A 675-nucleotide genomic window follows, 5' to 3' on the forward strand; every position below is an offset into this window, starting at 1 on the left:
CATTAAACCATAAATTGGATTCAAACATTCACCAAGTGAGCTTATACATATGTTTCACTGTTTGATTCATTGTAATTTTGATGAAGCTTTACGACCATGGCATTGCTTTGGAAACAGCAGAGCGCAATTGTGTTAAGTTTTCAAATAGTTTCTACTTTGACAAAACTGCCAGTTATTTTGATGTTTCATAGTCATGATTTTGTTGGGGTCGGTAGTCTTTTCTTTAAGAAATAACTACAATCAATTATGTGCATTGACCATTTATGCCGTCTACTACGATCAAATAACTAGACCGATTTTGTACTGCGATTGTACAATCCAAGATGGCGGTATACCATCAATCTACCTTAATTGGTATAATTCTGAAAACTAGTAAATAGCAGTCAATCCATACTCTTAACATTTAAGTCTGATAAATAATCCTTTTTTTGTTTATTTTCATTTCGAAATACCGAAAAAATTTATAGTTTATTTTGTTTTCTTTTCAGACTTTCAGCACACAAATATCATGATATTGTATACACAATTATACATATTTTAACATGTTTGTTGTTTTGTAAATTTTTAATGTGCTTTATGTCGTTCTAATCACTTCAGCTGATTTCAATTCACTCATATAGCTTGTCCGGTTATGCTGTTGAACAACTGTCAAAGTTTATGTAGAGTTAGCTCACA

The sequence above is a fragment of the Mytilus trossulus genome, chromosome 8 (assembly GCF_036588685.1).
Source record: "Mytilus trossulus isolate FHL-02 chromosome 8, PNRI_Mtr1.1.1.hap1, whole genome shotgun sequence".
Classification (NCBI taxonomy): Eukaryota; Metazoa; Mollusca; class Bivalvia; order Mytilida; family Mytilidae; genus Mytilus; species Mytilus trossulus.